At 49.2% G+C, this 13,160-nt stretch overlaps 1 long non-coding RNA gene across 1 annotated transcript; it reads right to left on the reverse strand.

The window, feature by feature from the left end:
• Positions 1-4,371: 4,371 nt before the first annotated feature.
• LOC122457036 lies at positions 4,372-8,890 on the reverse strand. Its single transcript, XR_006276307.1, has 2 exons — positions 8,857-8,890; positions 4,372-4,918 (listed from the first exon to the last, which is right to left on the reverse strand). It is a non-coding gene; the product is annotated as an uncharacterized LOC122457036 (long non-coding RNA).
• Between the last annotated feature and the right edge of the window lie 4,270 nt (positions 8,891-13,160).

Raw genomic sequence — 13,160 nt, forward strand, 5'->3', positions numbered from 1 at the left:
CACGAGACCGAAGGGACATTCAATGACATTAAAAGGGGCAGATTCAAACTGGCTCAAAGGAAATGTCTTTTGACACCCTACAGAATAAGACCGGGAACTTTTTGCCACAGGATGTTATTAAGGCCAGAAATTCATGAGATTCAAAACTGGATTGGACACTTATCGGCCCAACAAGAACAGCCAGCATTATCCTACTTATTAACATCAATTTCAGAAGTTATATTGAACCTCCTGCCACCATGTTTAACACAATCTCTATTCAAGATCAGGATCAGACCTATGTGGAAGGCAGACTATTCCACATTTGATCACAGTGGGGCTCCTACACCTTCTTCTGAAGCATCTGGTGCAGGCTGCTGTTGGGGACAAGGTCCTGTGCTAGCTGGACCTAGGGATATGATCCAGTCAGGGCCAGTTCTGAGTGCGGGCGAGCAGGGCAGTCACCATCTTCCCAGGGGCACCAGACTGCTCAGCTTCCCTCCCTTTTGCTTGCTGATTGGCTGGCCAGTTTTGCTCTGCTGATTCCCCATCTCCCCTATACAGCCTCCCACACCCCATTCTGGTAGAGGGGAACCAAAAACATTTTCTGCTCTCACGAGCAAGAAAGCCTAGGGCCACATCTGGATCTCCAGTGTGGAATTCCTATGCAAGATAACTCAAACCAAAATCTGGCCCCTGCTGAAATATTTTCCAGTTTCTATTTTTATTTTTTTTAATTCCATACTTTCTAAGGAATAAATAAAGGCCACCATTTTTCACTGACCCACAGAAACCAATGTTGGAGCTCCCTCTGCTCGCTGCTCGGCAGCACCAAGCTCACCACAAATCTGTGCATTCATTTCTGACAGCAGCAGAGATGCTGGAACCTGCACAAGTGAAGAAAAGGAGCCCTGTTTATTTCCTCTTCACAGGAAACACGGGGTGGGGGGGATAATATGGGGCAAAAAGACAGCAGGGCACCATTGGAGAAGAGTTGTTTTTCAGCTCCAAATAAAAGTAGAAATAATTGGAATTAAGAATAAAAAAAGTTAAAGCTATACAAAATAGCTGTCAGTGAGCATTTAACAAGCACGTTAGTGTCTGGAATTGATAACACTAACATGTATATGTGGGAGTAGCCTTGTATTCATTTAAACAACCATGCACACATACTCATGCCTTCACACACACACACACGTTCACAGTCACACAATTTCACAGAACTGTATGTACACACTGATTCATAAGGCACATATATGTTTCCACACACCAGGCACGCACACATTAGGGCGCACGAGAGAAGAGTCTGAAGGTTCTCTCAGGAGAACTAGACATGTAATTCTCCACGGCTGCTACTCTGAAACCTGACTCAGGAAAGTAGTCTTTACTCACACAGACAGTCCAATTGCAGTCAGTGGAGCAACTCACTGGGACACGGGTTCCAAGATAGAGCCCTACCTCATGCCCTGGCCGGCAGATAGGCTTGGTAACCTAAAAAGGCCTTTACCATCTACATTTATGATGATCCTCAGTGCCCTTTTCTGTTTGAACTGAATTCCCAGGGGATACAGTGCAATTGACAGGCCTCTTCTGTAGTAACTCCTACTCTATTTGCAAAGATTGCCTGACTGGTCTCTACAATACAATATAGGCATGCAGTCAGCCTTAACCCAAGCCAGCCATGAAACTGTTGGGTCTCTGTGTCGTAAGGAGCTCTACAAGGGCTCAGAAATGCACAATCCATCTTTCGCCAGCCCTATCCCAACCACTTTGTTCTGGGACAGAAACAGAAAGCAAACAGGGCCCAGTTTCTTTCTCAGGAGCAGCAGGACCAGAGGGGAAGCCAACTCATCCCCACCCCTGATAATGGGACCAAAGGATCAAGCCAGTCAGAACCTCACAGAAAAATCCTAAGAATTTCATAGAAAATGATTATCTGGATGCTTCTGGACCACCCATAGAGCACGCCTGACAATTCTCTCTCTGCTAAAGGATTCTATAAGGTGGTTCCAAACTTGAAAGCAGGTCATTCTCTGTTCCATGCTGTGGGGTTTCATAGTTCTTGCTCTCAAACCCTGTTACCTTGCCTCGAGAACTCCTTCGGTTTCACCCCATTGAATCCTGCAGGACTTTTCTCTAAATCCCCACCCCGGGCCCTTAGGTAATTTGGGGGCTGTAGGCCAGTTTCTCCAAGCCCAGGATGGACTAACACACCACACCCAAGTCTGTTTCAGGCCCTTCCCTTGAGGCACTATTTGTTAATTCTCACACACAAAGAATCTCACAGAGTAACACAAAACAAATCTATTCCCCTACCCAACACCAGCTGCAGGCACGCACCAGCCTTGTACTCAGCTCCAGGGTCAGTCACAGGAACCAACCTCCTTCCAGCTAAGTGCTCGCAGCCCGTTATTACATAGCCCCTTCCCAGCTGGATCTGATAAGCCCTTATGGCACAGACTACCCTGCACCTCTTGCTTGGAGTTTTTCAGGCAGGTCCTCAGCTAGTATCAGTTGACATAGCTTCACTGATCTCAATGATGCTATGGTGATTTGCACCAGCTGAGGATCTGGGCCTTTATGACCAGGCCGAGCTATAAAAGCTCAGGGGGAGCCTTGTGGTAAGGAGAGTCAAGGGAATCCTAAAAAAACACCAGTGTGGGACCTGGCCCTGTGTATGATTCCTGGCTTGACAGCCTTGACATAAGGGGGACACACTTCTAATATGCTGCGGGGGGGATGGGGACAGTTGTATATGCGGCAGGTACCATCAAAGCAAGATGAAAGTGTCTGTCCACGATACAGCAAGACATTGGAGAGAAGAGGGTGGGGATTTCAGAACAGCAACAGTCCAATATACACACACACCCACACACACTCTCAGCTGTTTTTTATTATTCCCCTCCTAAAACTGAACTTCAAAACCTTCCAGTCCTGGGGCAATTTGATTTTATTAAGCACTGGAGATGCCAGCAGGAAACAGAGAGAGATCCAAAGACGATGCTTCTCCCACGTCTTTGCTGAGAGCACGTGGCCTACGGAACACGGCGGATAAGAAGATGCAGCTCACACTACATCCAGAGTGCACAACTCACCCCATGTGTGCAAGGGGATGACAGAGCCCTACAGCTACATCTCTCATCTCACTTTAGTTTTCTATTTGTACCTGTTATTTGCCCTCTTTCTTCTTCCTCCTCCTCCCTCCCAGAGGCTGCAGCAATAGCGTTCTTCCCTTCCCCACCAATCTAACTGAAATCAGAGCACTGTAGCCCAGGTTTCACTAACAAAGTACAGGCGGAGATACTCTGCACAAAGTTTACCCATCTTGGTGCATAGATGAGATTAACAATAGACAGAACCGGATCAGCAGAGATTGGACTTTTCTCATGTAGATGAAGTCTCCATCTGGGACCCGCCTGGCCTTGGTACAGACTAACTGAAATTCAGGCCTTGTCCACCTGGTTTGATTTAAAATATATCCTCTAGTTTAACCAGAGCAAGCCCACTACTAAAGATACACTTAACCCAGTTTAACCCTGCCTTGAATCAGTTGTGTTGGTAAATCACCAAAATATGCTTCACTGATTTAAGCAAGGGTTAAACCAGTTTAAGTGTGTCTACATTAGCAGTTTGCACCAGTTTAACTAGATTGATTTAAGGTGGGTTTAGTTAAACCAGTCTCATAGAGGGTATGTCTACACTGCAAGTGAGGGCGTGAGTGTAGCATGTAGGCATACCCAGGCTTGTTTTATGGAGCTAGCACAGATAACAACACTACTATAAAAAGAAAAGGAGTACTTGTGGCACCTTGTAGCTCATGAAAGCTTATGCTCAGATAAATTTGTTAGTCTCTTAAGGTGCCACAAGTACTCCTTTTCTTTCTGCGGATACAGACTAACACAGCTGCTACTGGAGAAATGCTACTATAGATGTTGTGGAACAGACTAGCAACCAGAGTACACATCCAGGCTCCCCGTCAGGTTTGTAGATTGCTAAATTGTGTTGAAGCCTATGCCACCGTGTCTCTAGTACTATATTTACCTGTGCTGCTAGCTAAATTGAAGCTATGTAGCATTGTGGTTATACCAACCCATGCTACAACCACACCTTCATTGGCAGTGTAGATGTTCCCATAGAGAAAGCCTTTGACTTGGGCTTTGTGGAGGGCAGGAAGGAAGGGGGCTGCCCAGCCCTTGCTGAGAGCAGGAGGAGGTGCCGATTAGACACTACCTCCTCCCAAGACCCTCGGGCCCTGCTTTGTAAGGGAACCATATCCCAGCCTTGCAATGAAGGAGTTTTCCGAAGGCAGCATTTACTCCAGCTCTCGCCCCCGCACTGTGTGTTTTACAGCCTTGTCAAACATAATGATTCTTACCCTGGGGAGAAATTGGGTCCCGTTTTATATTTTATTGCTTTGAAAAGGATATTTTTTACCTTACACAGTCCAGGAAGAGCCCTGTAAATCTTGGCAAATGCTTTGTGTTGATAAAGTGTCCAGCAAGAAGTCTATGGTGCTCACACCAGCACGGAGTGAAAAAGTTAATGGCCCCAATCCATGTCTAAAGAGGGGAAGTAGCCCGGGGGGTGGAGGGGGGCGAGACAGAGAAGCATCCGCAGCCAAAGACCAGCAGCTGGGGAGTGAGTGATGCAGCCAGGGCTGTTTGATCCCAGCACTTCACTTAACCCAACGTGCAAGTGCCAGAGCTGCTTCTTGACATCCAGGTTATGCATCAAAGGTGGGCTTTGTGCCATTGTGGACAGCTGACTCATTCATGGATGGCATTTGCCTCAGGAGTCACAGCTGGTGCTGATGCGGCACTGCTGAGTGGAAGATCACAGCACTGGAGTCATGGCTGGGCAATGACAGGGCACTGCCAAGAGGAAGCTCACAGCACTAGAGTCCCAGCTGACACCAACAGGACATTGCTGTGAGGAAGCCCTGCCAGACACATTAAGAGAGGATTAGTGGAATGTGCAGTCTAGGACACACATACACACTGACAGTGGCAACACATTCCCACCCCCACCCCAACATGATACTGATGCTTCAGGGGGTTGCATCTGCCTCAGATGCTGGGGTAGGAGGAGGCCCTTTGTGTTAAATGTGTTTTATTCCAATCGCCAGAGGGAGAAATGACAAAGTGAGAGGCGGGCCAGGGAAATGGACTCAGAGCCCTCAAATTTCCTTCCTGTTTGGCCGTCTCTCAGGGGGTTGCGGTGGGTGTGCAGAGACCCTCTAACGCCATGCCCGGAATTTCAGCCCTCCTGCCACGCTCCCCTCACTCCTGAGCCCTTCAGTGGCCCAGGGAAGGTACTGAGAGGCGAGTGCTCACTGCTGTGCAGACCCAGAGGACAGCCTGATCCCCGGGCTCTTGATTTGTCCTGGAGGATGTTGGAGGCCATTTTATGGCCGTGACTGGAGGAAGCACGTGACGCAGTGGGCGTTATTCCGTGGGCGTCTCTGTACCAGTCACCGCAAGGCCCCTGTGGCCAGAACAACCCCCCAGGCCCTGCTCTCTGAACTGCTCCCACAGGCAGCATGATAAGTGTGCTGAACAACCCACTCAGCAACCCCCTGGCAGCAGCGGCCTGCTGGAAGCATCAGGACTTTGCTCCCTGCAGGGACCTCTCCAGCGCTCCCTCTGCAGAGACACGTGGGGGGGGGGGGAAGTCTCCTGCCTTTTTGAGGTGCTGGGGCCTTCTGAGAGAAGCAGCCTCATCAGTTTGGTGCTGGATTGGCAGCCCCAGAGACTGAAGGCCTCTCTGCTCATCTGCAAGTCAGGCAGCCCCATGCAAGCTCCCCCCACCCAATCCCCACATCCCCAGAGGTGCCTGCGTTGGGAACTGGAGAATCCATCCCCAGGAGGGAGTGGGGAGGGCAAGCAGTCTTGGTGAAGCCAGCTGGTGTCACTGTGTGTGTCACTGTCCATCAGCCAGGACATTAAAGTGTGTGTGTGTGTGTGTACACATGTGGGGAGTTTGTGATGTGGTCACTTGCCCATGAGGAGCTAGATTGAGATCTACAGGCCACTGAACAGCCGCAACCTGTAAGTACGCTCAGCCACCACCAACCTTGGCCGGACTCAGACCTACATGCTAGAAAGGAAGTGTTCCTATCCCTTTATCAATCCCCTCAAATATCGAGCTCCCGTGACAGAGTGTGGACAGGGGGCTCCACACCTACCTGCCCCCTTGCTCCAGATGTATGGGCCAGCTGGGTGCGCCATCTCTCACAGAGCACGCGGCATGTCCTGAGACCTGGCGCAGCCCAGCCAGTCTCAACTGGGGAACCCTGGCAATCTGTTCTCAGCAGCAAGGGGGGAGTGGTCAGGGTGGGGTGTGCAAAAAGGTGTGAGTCAGTGTGGGCCATGTGTGCAGGTTAAAGGGATAAACTTTCGGATACACTTGAGGCACTGTAGGTGCAAGGGTAGGAGTTTGTTGATGCTGGGAGTGTATGGATATGTGCAAGTGTGTGCGTACAGGGGTAGGTTCGTGAGTGGAGGGAGGGGTGTATGTCGGAGTGGGGTAAGTGCGAACAGGGTGTATGTACAGCTGGGTGTATCGTGAGACTAATTGCACGTAGATGTACTCGTGTGTGTGTTGTTGGGAATATGCGCAGAGGTGTGGTGAACTTGTGTAGACGTAATTGTGTGTTGTACATTGTTGTCAGCAGATCGAATGGCAGAGCTGGAGATGTCTCTTGATATGAGAGTAGGTTGGGAGGAGATTGCAGGGTTAGGGAGGCGTGTGTGAATGGGAGGCTTGGGGATGTGTGTTTGTTCTTGAAGGGCATGGGTGGGTAGGGGTCGGTGTGTGTGCAGCTGATATCCTGTGCATGTGCTCTCACAGGCACACCCCTGACACACACATGTGCACCCCTGACACACACGTGTGCACTTCCGAACCCACCTTTACTTTCTAACAAACGCTGCCCTTTGCAGCAGCACCTGAGCCCCCCATGCAGCGACAGCACCGTTCCCTGACAGCAGGGATGCTGAGCCCGATTCCTGCAAGCAGCTAATGAGTCAATTCCCCTCCCCAACGGTTCTGGTCCCATCTCTCCTCCCTGTGCTCCGGCAGCAGCTCTCAGCGAAATGAAGAGATAATGCCATAATGACTCAATACATTACACTTGGCCCCAGCATAATGCCTTGGAACAACCAACTGCCACCTCTCAACGGCCCCGTCCGTCCGTGCACCGGCAGCGTCCTGCTGGAGGACTGCCCTGCATCTATCTTGCTGCCACGGCAACTGGGGAGAGCTGCTGCAAGAACCAGCCCTACTCAAGGTGCCTTCTCTGCATCTCTCCATCCAGGGAGCCGAGGGCCTGGGCTTTACCCTCTCTCCTCCCGCAGCTGGGGGGATGGGATGAATGATCACGCAGCCCTGTCCCACCCCAGCCACCTTTGCCAGCTCCAGTTCCTTGTGAGCCAGAACCTCCCCCAGTGCCTTGGGAATGGAAATGTCACCAACCCTGGCTGGAGGGCTAATGAAGAGGGCAAGAGACTGACTGTGACAGCTGTAATTAACTGAGAGGCCTCCATAGCCTTGTAAACCTCAAGAGCCAAAGCAGAGCCCACGACGGAATCACAGAGGCGTAGCCTCCCCTTCCGTGCCCGGCCCCCTTCCCTGGCAGGGCTGGGGCCATCAGGATTGTGAGCATGGAGCAGAGCTACTCCTACCCTCGCAGGCTTAGAAGCGTTTTATGCAGGGGACTTTAGAGGGGCGGGCAATGAGCATCCCACAGACTGATGTGACAGGAGGCTGCAGGAGCCGAAGTGGGAGGGAACCGGAGCCAACGCACTGATTGCCAGACAGGTCGCGTCTCAGCCCCTGCTTCTCCCCAAAGTGTCTCTACGCACTCAGCACACTGGGTTGTACCCATTTGTAGGCTTTAAACAGCACCTCGGCGACAGGCGGGGCCGGGGGAGGAGGAAGGAAGAATTATCTGCCAAGGACTCAGAGCCAATAAGATTTATGCTCCTGCTCAGCCATAAACATTGCGGAGATCTCTGGAGAAAACTAGACACGCTCACTCTGTGCTGAGTCAAATGCTTCCCGCCAGTGCACAGCGGCTCGGGCCCAAGTATCCCCAGCACCAGTCCATTCCCCCATGGCACAAAGCTCTTTCACTCCCCCTCCCGCTCTCCTCACACATAGAGCGGGTTCTTCATTGCAAACACTAGGGCTGATTTTACAACTTCCTGTAAAACCCTGTTGGAGAGGAGGCCCAGGTAGTTATTACCTTGCTGCTGTACCTAGTCGAGGTCAATCCCATACTTTATGCAGTGCCAACATAGCCACAGGCTCCTTTAGTCAGACCCTGGCACAATACACACCCACCCCCTCTCATTCCCTTCTCCTGCCAGAACCCCCGTTTTTGAACAACTGCCTCAGTGCTACTGCAGCTGTGCGCGGGATTCCCTCCCTCCAGTCACACAAATAACAATCCCCATGACCCTTTCCAAAACTCCTTCTCTCATAACATCCTCCCCTTTGTGAGGGTCTCTGTCATAACACCCCCCCTTCTGATCCCAACCCTCACTCCCCGCTGTAACACTCCCTCACTAGGAGGCCTCCTCTGTTATAGGCTATAACACATGCATTCACAGGAACAAACCTGTGCCAGCCCCTGGAGGATGGACTGAGATAGCCTAGCGAGTCTCAAGCACAGCCACCATAGCTGCATGAGGCCACCACCAACTTCATGTGAGGCCACCGTGACTTTTGGTGGGACCTGCCTGAGTATTCAGTTCACTACAAAGAATGAGCACGTGTGGCTACAGTGACTCTAGCAGTGTTTCCAACTACAGCTAGATGTGAGCGTGCATTCAGCGTGCTTCACTTTCTGACGAGCCAGTTCAGAAACAAGCTTACCGACTAAAACCTGGAGGCTGCATTCCACCGTGCTCTGGAAGAGAGAAGTGTTGAACAATTCCCTTTCAAGAGTCTTTTGAAATAATAATAATAAAAAAACGAAGGTTTCAGAGTAGCAGCCGTGTTAGTCTGTATCTGCAAAAAGAACAGGAGTACTTGTGGCACTCAGTCTCTAAGGTGACACAAGTACTCCTGTTTTTTTTTTTTAAAAAGAAGCTAACTGATATTTACAACATACTTTGCTACAAAAAGTGTATGAGAAATTTAGTTACCAACTTTGTTTTAAAATGATATAGTCAGTAATAACTGTAAGTTGTGTGGTGGTATTAATAGCATAGGTTATTCTTTACACGAAAAAGATTTGCTATTTTATTGATATGACAGATATAACCACGTGATTAGAGTGTCACTTGTATAATATTTTAGCTGTCAAAATGTTGGCCACTGTGAATTTGCTTTGGTGGCCGCACATGTGACCACAGCAAAAATTTGTTTTAGAACCACTGTGCCTTCCCATCACCATGTGTCTGTTCTAACCCCAACGCTGCACCAAAGACACCTCCCACCACATTATCAGACTCGCTGTCCTGTAACTCAGTTCCACCCAGCAAGAGAACACACTCTCTAGCCTTAGCTACCAGCCTCTCTCAGCACAAGGCTCCTTTCCCCTGCTCAGATCCTCATTTCGCACTCCCGCTCGCTAGCAGACCCTTTATCATAGAAGGGACTGAAGCTGCACTTACAGCTCTGAACTTCTTTGGAGCTCAATGGGAAGGGGATGAGGCAGACCTGGCATTTCACATCATGCCCAACCCCAACCACAAGCAGACACAGCTTCTTGCAGAATGTTTTCTTTGGCTCTGGTTAACATGAGATTCATGCAGCCTGTGACTTTCACTGTGAACTTGGGGGTTCAAAATCTTCATTGAACCCAAAGGTATCCTCCCAATTTTGTGCCCAAGCCGGGAATACAGAAGGATTTCAATCCCCATAAGTCACCTCAGGCTCCCTTGAACAACCGATGAACCACAGTGAAGCTGCTAACACACCTGGCCCTGGCTTTGAGCTTGCAGTGGACAACGAGCCTGCTGAAAACCTTTTGCACAGCTCTGGCCCTCTGCAATTAGGAGACCCCAAAAGATGCATGATAACCTGCAGACTTCTATGGTGTCAAAGATTCAGGGAAACTCCACAGGTTGTTCCCTTAGTAAATGGCCCATCCGCTTCATTGGAACAGTTACCAGGGAACAGATTCACTGCATTCCAATAGCTCACAACATGGGACAAGTAAGTGGCATTTAAGTGACACATGTGATATTGTCTTTGCAATCAGGCTAGTAGCTGCTATGTCTTCACTCCTAACTAACTCCTTGCTAAATTAGAAGTACACCAGGCCTGTAAGACCTTGCTCACCTAGCCTTTTATCTCAACTCCAGCTATGTCATATTCCTCCCAGGCCTGGTAGCAAGATCCTACAGAGTCCAGTCCAGTCCAGTCCTCCTCTAGCTTATGGAATACTGGGGAAGGAGTACCTGCTTAGGGCATCCACTCCCTCACCCCAGCCCTCAGGGGTTTCTGGTTCTGCTCCTTGGCAACTGTCGTTCTGCTGCTGATTCAGGGTAGCTCTTGGCCTCTCTGGCAGCCAGCCAGCCCCATCTGTCTGGGCGGCAGCCTCTTGACCCACCTGTTGCTGGTCAACCAATTAGTCCCAGCTGGGGCGGGACGGAGCTATTCTGTGCTTTTACCCCTTAGCTGCTGTGGGACAGTGAGGTGTATATAGCCCATCACAGAACTCCTGGGCTCTGCCACTAACACCCTGTGGGACTTTGGCTAAGTTGCTTCATTGCACCGTGCCTCAGTTTCCCCCCTGGATCTGCTTCACAGAGGATGTTGGGAGGCTGAATGAGCTGATGCAAGAGCCTCGGCTGAAACAGACTAGTGAAGAGCACAGTCACATTATTCTACCATCCCTTCTAGCCTCTTGGTAACCAGGGTGATGGCTTAACTAGCAGGGTGCTGTTCTAACCTATGTCTGAGCCAATGTCTGAGTTCGGAACATTCTGCTGTATCATCTCAACCTGAACCTTCTCTTCACTGTGCATTGTGTCCTCCAGCCTTGACCTCTGGATGTCTGGCTCACACACACACGCCCCTGCCATCTTTGTCCCTCACGCTTGTTGGCCCTGAAACTCTGAGCGCCATGGGCAACAGACGCATCCGGAGAATGACAAGCTGTCACAGTCCGCAGAATGCAGCCTGTTGCCATGGAAATCCAAGCCCCCTTTTTGAGCATCTTTGCAGCTCAAGGGAACGTGGCCAGCTGTGACTGTGAAAAATCTTTGCAAACAGTTCCACTGAGATTTGGTTTTGTGTCCCACAATTGCTCCCTGGGCCAATTATGAGTTCTACCGGGAGGTGATGGATCTCAGCTTGGCTCAGGATGTGTGACGTCAAGGTGCATTGTCTAATGGACGAGCCTGCAACCAAGGAGATGATTTTCTATCACAAAATCTCTGTGTGAAAAAGTTCAGCTGGTTTTTAATATTTGAAATCATCCATTTTCACTGCAACATTACCGAGAGTCACCAGATGGCACCACAGAAATTAGCCTCGCATGGTCCATTTATCTGAATTCATAGGAGTTAGGGTATGTCTACACTACTGCAGCTACAGTGGCACAGCTGCAGCCGTGCCACTTTAGTACGGTAGTGTAGAAGCTTCCTATATTGATGGAAGGGGTTTTTCCACTACTGTAGTTAATCCACCTCTCCAAGATGCAGTAACTAGATGGATGGAAGAATTCTGCGTCAACAGTGGGGTTAGGAGGTTGACCTAACTACATTACACAGGGCACAAAATTTTCCACAGGCCTGAGTATGTAGCTAGGTTGATCCAATATTTAGGTGCAGTCCAGGCCTTAGATCTTGGAGAAATGCTTATTTGTCCACTGTGGTACAATTAGTTTTGGATACTGAGAAAATCACTAAGAAAGATCTGTATAAATCTTCTGCTAACTAAATCATTTTATTAGGTATAACCACTGTCTCAAGGTTATGCCCACGCAAGGAAACAAAATATGTTGTCAAAACACCCTATTCACTAGTGTGCCCTTCTACGAAGGCTCAAGGAGACCAAGCGGTACGGCTGGAAAATGCACTCTTAGCAACCTGAACTCTTCATCATTTTTGTGTGTAGCTTGATTTACAGCTGCAGAAAATGCAAACAGAGCATGCCAGATATTTAAATGCAAACAGAGCATGCCGATATTTATCATTTTACCATTCTTGAGCTTCTGTAGTGTATGCATATCCATGCATGTGTACATGCATTTCTATATGTGCAGGCATGTGTTCATGTCTATGATTATGTATCTTCATGCATGTATATATCCATATGCGCGTGCAAGCTAATTAAGGAAAATGTGCATGTGTTCAAAACTTCATGAGTTGAGTGTGTGCTGCACACGTTTGTGTGTGCTCCCAAGTATACGCAGATATATGCATGCAAGTGCGTGCACATACACAGATGTATTCACATAAAGGTGGATGTGTGCATGTACATAGTGGATGTGGAAGGTGCACAGAGTTGCATTTTCCTACTTTAGGCCACTCCCATGGTGCAATTGGTTATTACCAGAAGCTAAGCCATGTCTAATTACCTGCCCGGTTTGCCCCCTGAAAAGTCTTTGTGGCTCCAGACCCTGGGGTATTCCCCATTGAGCTGTTCCCTTTGCTTCTCACAGAATCACAGGTGCTTAAATGGCTCTTTAGTGCTGGCAGAGGCACCTCCTACAGGAACCACTTAATGAGCGCCACCAGCATGCTAGTGCTTTCAAAACCCGCAGATGGCTTCATTAGCCAAGCAAAGGCCACTTGGCCACAGCTGTAAGAAAAGGCAGTGGGTGGGAGACAGGAGGGCTTTAATCCGAGATTGAAAAAAACAGCTTCTCAATTTACACGGAGCCCATCGGGAGATGCCAGTTGTGGAAGTTGTGTTAATAAGCTCTCCAAGGAGTCTGGCTTGTGATTTGCAAGGCTCAGACTTCAGAGGTAATGCCACAGAAATAACAGGTTTCACAGTAGCAGCCGTGTTAGTCTGTATTCGCAAAAAAGAAAAGGGGGACTTGTGGCACCTTAGAGACTAACAAATTTATTTAAGCATAAGCTTTCGTGAGCTACAGCTCACTTCATAGGATGCATCCGATGAAGTGAGCTGTAGCTCACGAAAGCTTATGCTCAAATAAATTTGTTAGTCTCTAAGGTGCCACAAGTACTCCTTTTCTTTTTTGCCACAGAAATAAAATC

Source organism: Dermochelys coriacea, chromosome 18, assembly GCF_009764565.3.
Source record: "Dermochelys coriacea isolate rDerCor1 chromosome 18, rDerCor1.pri.v4, whole genome shotgun sequence".
Classification (NCBI taxonomy): Eukaryota; Metazoa; Chordata; order Testudines; family Dermochelyidae; genus Dermochelys; species Dermochelys coriacea.